The sequence below is a fragment of the Otolemur garnettii genome, unplaced genomic scaffold, assembly GCF_000181295.1.
Source record: "Otolemur garnettii isolate 467f Iridium unplaced genomic scaffold, OtoGar3 scaffold00061, whole genome shotgun sequence".
NCBI lineage: Eukaryota > Metazoa > Chordata > Mammalia > Primates > Galagidae > Otolemur > Otolemur garnettii.
The window spans coordinates 2,631,384-2,640,583 of record NW_003852456.1 but is presented as its reverse complement, the minus strand read 5'-3'; the positions used below and the strand labels follow the sequence as shown (position 1 = coordinate 2,640,583).

The 9,200-nt window shown below is 46.2% G+C and overlaps 1 protein-coding gene across 4 annotated transcripts in view; it reads right to left on the bottom strand.

Annotated features, from left to right (window-relative positions):
* Nucleotides 1–9,200, bottom strand: part of ACSL1 (acyl-CoA synthetase long chain family member 1) — a 71,677-nt gene that overhangs the window by 61,884 nt on the left and 593 nt on the right. For 3 of the 4 annotated variants that reach the window (XM_023514878.1, XM_003792781.3, XM_012806971.2), the window contains exon 1: nt 9,111–9,200. The exons of the other annotated variant lie outside the window; for it this stretch is intronic. The gene's annotated coding sequence lies outside the window, so the exon portion shown is untranslated. The remainder of the gene's footprint in view (nt 1–9,110) is intronic. 4 annotated transcript variants of the gene reach the window in all.

The window sequence follows — 9,200 nt, the reverse complement described above, 5'->3', positions numbered from 1 at the left end:
AAAAGAAAAGAAAAAAAAAGTTGTAGATTATAGAATTATGACCCACTATTTAAAAGAGAGAAGAGAGAAACAGAGACCATCCTGTTTAGCCAGCACTTGCTTGGGATAGGTGACACTAGTTTGGGTCTCCATTATTTATGTTTTGATCAACAGCTTGCTAATATTGTTTCATTATATCCATTCTTAAAAAATGATTTCAGGGAGGTGCCTGTGGCTCCGTGAGTAGGCTGCTGGCCCCATATAGAGAGGTTGGCAGGTTCAAACCCAGCCCCTGCCAAACTGCAACAAAAAATAGCCAGGCGTTGTGGCGGGCACCTGTGGTCCCAGCTACTTGGGTGGCTGAGGCAAGAGAATCGCCTAAACCCAAGAGCTGGAGGTTGCTGTGAGCTGTGACTCCACAGCACTCTACCAAGGGCTATAGAGTGAGACTCTGTCTCAAATAAATAAATAAATAAAAATAAAAAATGATTTCCAAGTACACCTCAAACATCCTGCCATCCAGGTGACACTTGTAAAGACCCCGAGAGTTCTGTGATTCTACAGTTTTAGAAAGTCACTTGCAGGGCTGTGAAACATACACTGCATCCTGCCAAATGCCTCAAAGAAGCCAATTTCAATACTGACTTCAAGCATCAAACTTAGTATGATATTTAATTGTCATGCAAGAACTAGGTGGTGGCTCATGCCTCCAATCCCAGTGCTCTGGGAAATCGAAGAGGTAGGACTGCTTGATGCTAGGAATTCGAGACCAGCTCGAGCAACTTAGTGAGACCTCATCACTACAGAAATTTTTAAAAATCAGCCAGGCGTCCTGGTGAGCACTGGTAGTCCCAGGAGACTGAGGCATGCAAATTGCTTCAGGCTCAAGAGTTTAAGGTTGCTGTGAGCTATGATCACACCACTGCACTCTGGCCTGGGTGACAAAGCAAGACCCTATTTTGAAGGAAAAAAAGAAGTTCATATATACAGTTTGTAAGATCCACGACATGCCAAGCACAGCTCTAGCCTCAGGTGACACAAAAGTGAATAAAAAAGAAAATAAATAAGATACCTATCCTAATGAGGATTCTACATTGTCTGGTTTGGGGACCAAAGGCAAAACACACCCTAAATTTAACCTAACTCTTCAGAGGACACTGCAAATAACCATTACTGGCCCCTGCGTAGAGGTCAAGTGGACAGGGATGTCTGTTCTGGAGGAAGGAGAGTCAAAGTGATGAACGACATGAGGCACAGGGCTGTCCTCTTCTGAGAAGATCTGTCCTGGACCCACAGCTTCACCCTAAACCCCAAGGGCTATAAGTAAGGCTCTTCACCTTGCCTGAACTCCAGAGAGGTCCCGGCATCGGTGCAACTTATCTCGAAATCACATCAAGACAGAAAACCAGAGACTGGCACTTGTCTGCACAGTCCATGGTGAGTCCGGGCATACCTTCTGGAACCCAGTCTGCTGCAGGGCAGACTGCTTGATAGACAAGGTCCCACATTCTGGGACACCCGGAGTCTTTCTTTTTTCCTGAGACAGAGTCTCCCTATGTTGCCCTCAGTAAGAGTGCCATGGCATCACAGATCACAGCAACTTCAAACTCATGGGCTTAAGCAATTCTCTCACCTCAGCCTCCCAAGTAGCTGGGACTATAGGTGCCCACTACAACGCCTGCTATTTTTTGGTTGTAGTTGTCATTACTGTTTGGCAGGCCTGAGCTGGATTCGAACCCTTCATCTCCAGTATATGTGGCCGGTGCCCTAGCTGCTGAGCTACAGGTGCCAAGCCGAGTCTTTTTTTTTTTCTTTCAAATTTCAGGTTAATACGAGGGTACACAGATTAGGTTACAATGTTTGCAGACACCTCAGAATCCTGCCCAAGGCACAATGTAATTGTCCTAGAGAAGGAACAAAGAGCTATTTGACCACTTACTAGTAGCACAGAAATAAGAGACGATTTTAAAGCAGGAATATCAGGTAAAGGAAGCCTATAAAGACTATAGTACAGTTATGTAAGATTACCTGGGACTTGACACTAATCTTCTTCCCTCCCACATCCTGCAAAGCTCACAGCCACCTGCTTCTTGTAACTGAAACTACACTGAAAGAAATACCTAAGACATGCTCCCTCCCACACTCAGGGTTCACCCCAAGGAAAGCACAGGTTTTGGCCTAGAGATTTTCAGTGTCTTGATCATGGCTGTAAGATCTAAGCCTTGCACAGTGTCAGGGCAAATAAACTGGGAATATTATCATGTCTGTTCTTGCTGTGTGCCCCTACCCCGGGCCACCTGACCATCTGGACATCTCCTGATCTCAGTCATCGGATAATCTTATGCACGTATAGCAGTAAGGCCCTATGTTATGTGCTGCCAAAAACACAGAAATGACGATGACTAGGTCTCCTTACATGCCCAAGCCCAGAGGGTAGCTGCAGCGTTCACCTGAGAAAGCAAGATGCACACAGTGAAAAGGCACGTGCACGACAGAGGCAAGGACACTAGTCAAAATATTTAACAACCAGTATGGCCAGTCACCGACCCATCAGAAAAGACAGAGACACAGGCCAACACACAGTGACAGGTTCAAAAGGTCCCTTGCTGGGGTTTTAGGGGTAGGGCATTTGGGGCAGCAGCTTTGCTAACCAGTAGCGGAGTATTTCATTTTAACCACCAGCATGGCCGGGGTGCAAACAGCTGACTGACAGTGAGCCTGGGGTTCCTATGAAGGCTGTGGAGTCTGAGGAAAGGGATTGTGGCCTTAGGACTCTCTGAGGAGCAGAGCTCTCTGGGGTAAGGAGTAGCATTCCTGACAGGTACGCTGAGATGGGCATGCAGGAGCTAGAGGCCCTCCCAGACATGAGAAGGTCAGCAGGAAGACGAGAGCACTCATGTAAGTGGTGGGAGACCCATGACTCCTGTGCCACTGCAGGGTGCTTTCCATGCGTGGTAGTTTGGAAAAGGCAAGGGACACAGCAGGTTAGAACCAAGCTGTAGACACCCACAATAGGCATTTACTATCTAAACTGGAGGTGACAGATGCTGGCTCAAGGTGGTAACACTGAGAATGTAAGGAAGATATGGGTGAAACTGGGCCATACTGGACAGATAATAGGTCAGAATAAGCAGAACCTGCTGACTGAGTGAATTTCAGGGCAAAAATCAAGGATAATACCGAGGTCCAGCCATTCCTTAACCAGGAACAAATTCTACTGTGTGCGTGGCCAGAGGGGAAGGTGGGTTGTGCAACCTTGGTGAAGTCACCTCCTTTCTCTGAACTGTCACTGCATTGGGTAAAATGAGCAGGTTCACTTCAGTGTTTCTGGAAGCTCAGAGCTGTTCTAACGGGCCTCGGAGGTGAAACGAGGCTTAGGAAAGCACCTTAACCACAGCAGCCCCGCTTTTATGCAGTTCACAACTTGGGGTTCTGCCTAAAACTTCACTGGGAAAACAGCCTCTCACCACTAGACAATGCTACTGTCCCTTCAAATGCTGAGAATTCATAGTTCTAGTCTCTTGTCAAGTTTTCCAACATGATCTAGAAAATGATGAGATCCGTTTCTGGTTAAAAAAAAAAAAAACCCAAGATACACGGCAGGGAGCAAAGGTATGTGTGGTGGTGAAGCCAATCTCCTACAAAGGTGAGTGCCGCACCACCATTTCTGCTGAGGCTGCTACCACCAGAGCCAGCACTTTTCCTCCCGAACACTTGATGTGTTGAGTCTCAATAGTTCAGTCTTATAAGAAAAGCTTCCAGGGCAGGCAAAGGCTTTTATTTCTAACTCTAGAACAGTGGTTCTAAACCTTCCTAATGCCACAGTGTATTTCATTGTTAAAAATGGGTTGCATCTCCACAGGTTGAGAACCACTGCTCTAGAAAGTCACAGCTGTGTAGCAAGAGACCTTATCACTGCTTGAACCAAACTGAGTCAGATCCTTTGTCTCCTGATTTGAGGCACAGCATGAATGAAGTGGGGGAATGTCAAAAGGGGCCCAGCTCTGCCTGTCTTGCTGCCTCCTAGATAATCTAGAATTGTCCAGGCCTATGAACTGAGAACCCTTCTAGCTCTGGAGAGATGGTAGAGCAGAGTAATTACCAGTACAAGCCCTGAAGGCAGACTACGTAAGTTCAAATCCTGATGTGAGCCACTTAATCTCTTCACCTGTTCCTCTATCTTTTTTTTTTTTTTTTTGAGACAGAGCCTCAAGTTGTCTACCCATGTCTGGGTAGAATGCTGTGGCAGCAACCTCCAACTCCTGGGCTCAAGAGATTTTCCTGCCTCAGTCTCCCAAGTAGCTGGGACTACAGGCACCTGCCACAATGTCCAGCTACTTTTTTTGGTTGCAGCTGTCATTGTTGTTTGGCGGCCCCAGGCTGGATTTGAACCCGCCAGCTCAGGTGTATGTGGCTGGCGCCTTAGCCTCTTGAGCCACAGGTGCCAAGCCTGTTCCTCTATCGTTTGTATAAGATGGGCAGTAGCAGCACCCACATTTCAGGGTTGTTGGGGGATTAATGAGTTAAGACATGGGAAGCACCAGAACAGGGACCACCTGGCCATTCCAGGCTACGGCCACCACCTGTCAGCCACCACAGCTCTGCTTCCTGGCCAATAATACCTAAAGGCACCAGCTTCTGTAATACCTTCCTCTGACCCTGCTTAATGAAGGGAGAAATAGCATGCAGGATATTTCAGTATTATGTGGCTATTTCCATAACAATCCTGAGAAAATGCCAATCTTTACAACAGCCAAAACTGTACTAATGGATAGAGCATACATTTACCAGAAGTCCCTCCCCAAATGAGGAAATGTCTTAAAAAGCAAGTCATGTTTCCTCCTTTGGTGCCCTCCTTTCTTTCAATGTATCTTTTCAAACCATAAAATCCCTCATTTTTTTTTTGCATTTTGGCCAGGGCTGCGTTTGAACCCACCACCTCCAGCATATGGAGCTGAACACAGAATTCATTAAAACCCTATTGTTAATAAAAATAATTTATGTCATTGTCAATTTCAAGAGATTTAAAGCCAAACACGCTCTAATTTAACAACTAAAAAAGATACACTGAAGTAGATTAACACAGCTTGATAAACTTCTGAAAAAAACAGTTGTACCTAAATTTCCAGCAACAGGAAGAAGTAACTAAAGGGCAGCGTAGCCTGTTCACACATAATACAGTCAGCTTCAAAACTTTTTTTTTTTTAAGGGAATGTTAACAATATTTCACACACTCTAAAAAGTTCACACTGTGGCAACCAAAGTTAAATTGTCAAACCTTTATCTTCAATGTACAATGTATGCTTAAATTTCTTTTTAGGCTCGGCGCCTATGGCTCAAGTGGCTAAGGCGCCAGCCACATACACCTAAGGTGGTAAGTTTGAATCCAGCCTGGCCTGCCAAACAACAATGATGGCTGCCAACCAAAAAATAGCCGGGCGTTGTAGCGGGTGCCTGTGGTCCCAGCTACTTGGGAGGCTGAGGCAGGAGACTTGCTTGAGCCCAGGAGTTAGAGGTTGTTGTGAGCTGTGATGCCATGGTACTCTACCCAGGGGGATAGCTTGAGGCTCTGTCTCAATAAATAAATAAATAAATAAAATAAATAAATAAAATTCCTTTTTAATTTATTTAGAAAGAAAATACTAGAACAGCAGTTCTCAACCCGCGGGTCGCAACCCCTTTGGGGGTTGAACGACCCTTTCACAGGGGTCACCTAAGACTATCCTGCATATCAGATATTTACATTATGATTCATAATAGTAGCAAAATTAGTTATGAAGTAGCAACGAAAATAATTTTATGGTTGGGGGTCACCACAACATGAGGAACTATATAAAGGGTCGCAGCACTAGGAAGGTTGAGAATTACTACTCTAGAAGGAAATATGGTGAAATTTTTGTTTTTGTATTTCCCAAATTTTCTACAATACGTATATATTACTTTTATAATGCAAAAAAATAAATACAGCTTTTCTGGGGCAAATGGTTTTGATTTAGTTATTAGATAGCTTTCAAATTTTGTTTAAAACTTAAATTAATGAAAAGAATTAGCCCAGGTATCTAGTGGAGCCACCGAGTTTGAAGTTTTATGTTCAGGGGATGAGACGCTCACCTCCAGATGAATGTACCTTTTTGAGGCAGGAAGCACAGAAGAGCAGGCCCCCAGTCATCTCCACTTGGGTGGTTTCTGTCCAAAAGGGATACCCTCCAAGCCAGCCAGACTTCAAGGATAACCCCACTGTATCTCACCCTCCCCTCTTGATTCCTCAAAGGTTTCAACTGAACAGATAACTGTGTTGTTTCCAACACAGTCAAGAACTTGAAACTGACAAGATGTAGAATGCGTAAAAGTGAACATAACTTGGATTATGTGATGGTTTCCTCTTGTCACTATTATGTATCACCCCAACCTTACACAAATAAAATTTCTTAAAGAGTTATCATTCAGCATTTGATGTAAAACAACTATCTCAGAGGTGCCTCTGAAGACACTGGGAAAACTGCCTCTAGTTTCCAGTCAGGCTAACCACTCCAGGGCATGTGCTTCTTTAGAAGTTCTCAAGGCCGCAGTAGCTGACGCCTGTAATCCTACCACTCTGGGAGGCCAAGATGGGTGGATTGCCTAAGTTCACGGGTTCAAGGCTAGCCTGAGCAAAATTGAGACGTTTCTAAAAATTAGCTGGGTGTTGTGACAGGTGCCTGTAGGCAAAAGAGGCTGAGATAAGAGAATCACTTGAGCCGATGAGTTTGAGGTTGCTGTGAGCTATGACACCATAGCACTCTACCAAGGGAGACAAAGTGAGACTCTGTCTCAAAAAAAAAAAAAAAACGTTCTCAGGAGCCCCCTTGACATATCAACACATACCACTGGCAGCTTCAGAGGGACTGTGTTCACTGAGAATTCCTCTCCGAGCATGTGTGTCACAGGCACTTATGACCTGTGTGTGTTTGTCTGCTACCAACCTGGACCGATGACCTTCAGTACAAACTCTGGCACATTAATCTGCCTCCTGACCGACTACTGCCTGTCAGAGACTAGGGCTTAGAGAGGCTTTAGGACACTAACAGCTCTGAGCTGCTTTAAAGGAAATTCTTTTCTATTTTGTCGCAGGGGAGCCTTATGCATTACATCATCCAAACCAGACTGTCCATAAAACACTGTTTATGGGTTCTAACTTAAACAGAGTTTGGTTATAACAGACAATAAATGCAAAGGAATAACAGGCATCTGTTTTAAACAGTTAACTTGCTCAATAAATGCAACTGACCTTAAAAACTAAACACTTTCCTAAGGTTGTGGAGCATAAACACCTAGAAATTACTAGTATTCCTATAGGTTTGTTCTTTTCAGCGAAGTAAACTAGAATGCAGAGAGGAGGAAAAACACCCAGTTATAATGACAAGACAACCCAATGTTTTCTCAAGGCCCTCCCCAAACATACAATTATTTTCCACAAAGCAGCTACATCCAAAGTAAAGAAGTAGGGAGACCTACACACTAAGCATGACACGGCAGCCGGTGAGTGCCCTCTGACTTATCCTGAACCTCACTACTCACAAGTAGAGGTAGCTATGAAAACTCTACCCAGATCGTAGCGTCCCCGCCTTCATCTGTCACCTATATCTACTTAAGCATGAAAAATTTAAAAGCTCAGATTTCTTTTTAGTCAGGCTGCCTGGAATAATAATAGAAAATACTGCCAAAATAGGAACAACAGAGACAGGAAGGAAAGATGTCAAAATGCTTATAACTGCTTGGGGAAGGTAACTGCTTTTATAAGAAGTCATTCTATATTTACAGTAAATTTAGGAGACAGAAGCAAGTTTTTAAAATGTCTTATTACTTTAAAGGGGAAGGAGGGTACAGAGTGTGTAGCTGTTAATGATATTCTTTTTCTAGGTACAGAATTTTAGCCCGTTTTAAGATTTTACTCGAATGCAGTCTTTTCATAAATAAGGAGTATGAGAAAGACTGTCTCCCAAGACCTGGTCCTGTTTGTTTTCCCCTGTGTGGCTCCACACTCATGGTGAACAACTGTCCTTAAAAGCCACACCTCCTCAAGCCTGCCCAGCACAGACCTTCAATTCAAACTTTTAAGTTTCAGCCAATCTAATCTGCCATGTCCACCTGGTCTAAAAAAAAAAAAAACTCAGAATTAACCAGAAGTTTTTGGTTGATTTTTTTTTTTTTTTTTTGCTTGCGTTAAGCCAATAATTGTTTTCTTTGGGATAATCCAGGTTAAATTGTGAAATATGTGTCGGGAACTGCGAGATTTCACCAGTTTCTTTCCAAGTTCAATCAATAAAAGGAAGAGTGGCGCTAGTGGGGGTACCTTAGATCCACCTGCACCCCGGGACGCTTAAAAGTCCTAACCAGGGCACTAGAGCACACTTCGATGTCATTCTTTTAAGCTCCATAACCTTGAAATTGGGCAGAGTGGGGAGGGGTCTGCAAGCCTTGGGATGCATCCAGGGGGTAGGGAGTCTGTCTCTAAGATTCCAGCCCACGTGTTTGCCCAAGTCGCCGCCGCCACTCTCCGCCCGCGCCGCAAGGTGACAGACATCATCTCCGCTTCCCAATTTCAAAAAACGCCAGTGCCGCTCAATCAATGACTCCTTCCTCCCCCGCCGGGTGCGGGGGCTGCGGCGCTCCTCCCGCGACACCGTGAGAAGGTCCCCGCACTGCAGCCGGCTTCAGGGCCGCCTTGGACCCTCCTGCCCGCGCCCCGCAGCATTGCGAGACCGCGCGACCCAGCTGCCCGGGACTGGCCGCCTGCACCCGAATCTCAGTTTGCCCAGGCCGGTCCCCGCCGCCACACAAAAAAGGAGCCGATCCCGCGGCATGCGACATCGGGACCCCACCGCGCACCAGCTAGGCGCCCGCATCCCAGCTCCGCCACAGGAAGCCGCTCCGCGGCCTGGAGGCCTCCAGCTGCGAGGGGAAGCCGGGCCGCACATCCGAGGCCGGAAAAGCGGCAGGTCTCCGGGAGCCAGGGGCGGTTCTGGTCCTTTCGCCGCCGCGGCAGCCACCTTCGGGGCTCGGCCCTGAGGGTTCACCTGAGCCCCGCGCCTCAGCGGAGCCCAGGACGCCGCAGCGGGGACAGGCACGGATTCGCACGTCAGGTGACTCACCTCTTCAGCAGGCCCGGCCGCTCCGCCGCCGGCTGTCACTGTAGCCCACTCGGTGCCCGGTGCCGGCTCCGGGTGCTATTTAAGGAGCCG